The following is a 1,430-nucleotide window of genomic DNA, read 5'->3' as shown; positions in this document are numbered from 1 at the left end:
TATGTATGATTATGCTAAACCTTCTTTAACAGGAACTGAGTCAAGTATAGTTAGACTTGCTATTGTTGTAAATAATTTTAAACTGAAACCTAACACAATTCAAATGATACAACAGTTTGTTTAGTTTGATAGTTTGCAGGACGAGGATCCCAATGCTCACTTAGCAAATTTTCTAGAATTTTGCGATACCTTTAAAATTAATGGCATTTTTGATGATGTCATTCACCTTCAGTTATTTCCCTTTTCATTAAGGAATAAGGCTAAACAATGGTTGAACTCATTACCACAAGGGTCAATCACTACATGGGAACAAATGACCAAAAAATTTTTATTAAAATATTTTCCACCAGCTAAAACAGTCAAATTGCGTAATGATATCTCTTCTTTTGTGTAGATGGATTTAGAAACACTTTACGATGCATGGGAGAGATACAAGGACCTTTTGAGAAGGTTCCCTCACCATAGGTTACCATTTTGGCTACAGGTTCAAACGTTCCATAATGGCCTGAATCTTTCGACTCAGCAGATGATTGATGCAGCCACTAGAGGAACTATCAATAATAAGACACCTGAGGCGGCGTATGAATTTATTGAAGAGATGTCACTAAATAACTATCAGTGGCAAGTTATGAGAACAAAGCGACGAAAGCAGCCGGTGTTTCTAACCTTGACGCGGTTACTATGCTATCTAACCAAGTAGAACTCTTAAATGAAAAGATTGATGGTTTGTGTGATTCTACTCAGGTACATCCAGTGATGAGGTGCGATTCAAATGGAGGAGGAGCATGCACAGAATATCAACCCTTCAACCCTAGCATCAAGGAGGAACAAGTCCAATATATGAGTAACAATAACTCTAGATCCCAAAATAACCCATGTAATAACACTTATAATGCAGGTTGGAGGAACCATCCCAATTTCTCGTGGGGGGTCAAGGAAATCAAAGGCCACAACATCCTCCGGGTTTTCAACAACCACCTTACCAGCAAGAAAATAAGCCGAACTTTGAGAAGATGCTAACCAAATTCTTCTTGGTGTCAGAAACTCGTTTTCAGAATACTGAGACAGCACTCAAAAATCAACAAGCATCAATCCAGGGGCTCGAAACTCAAATTGGACAGCTCGCTAAGTTAATTTTCGAACGACCACAAGGTAGTCTACCAAGCAACACTGAATCTAACCTAAGGGAGCAACTCAACATGATTGCCATTCAAGATGAGGAAGGGTTAGTTGCAAAACCAAGGCCAAAAACGGTGGTAAGCAAAGATAAAAATGAGGTCGGCCAAAATAACCCAAAGCCGGTAAGTACAGAATATAAACCTCGTGTGCCATACCCTAATACAACAAGGAAAGACCGCTTAGACGAACAATTTGGTAAATTCCATAAACTCTTAAAAAAATTACATATTAACTTACCGTTTATTGAAGCT

General features: G+C 38.3%; 1 non-coding gene across 1 annotated transcript; it reads right to left on the bottom strand.

Moving 5' to 3' along the window:
- Nucleotides 1-361: 361 nt before the first annotated feature.
- Nucleotides 362-468, bottom strand: LOC128281255 (small nucleolar RNA R71). The gene has a single exon (XR_008271468.1). It is a non-coding gene; the product is annotated as a small nucleolar RNA R71 (small nucleolar RNA).
- Nucleotides 469-1,430: the final 962 nt, after the last annotated feature.

The sequence above is a fragment of the Gossypium arboreum genome, chromosome 9 (genome assembly GCF_025698485.1).
Source record: "Gossypium arboreum isolate Shixiya-1 chromosome 9, ASM2569848v2, whole genome shotgun sequence".
NCBI classification, from domain to species: domain Eukaryota; kingdom Viridiplantae; phylum Streptophyta; class Magnoliopsida; order Malvales; family Malvaceae; genus Gossypium; species Gossypium arboreum.
This window is presented reverse-complemented; position numbering and strand designations above follow the sequence as displayed.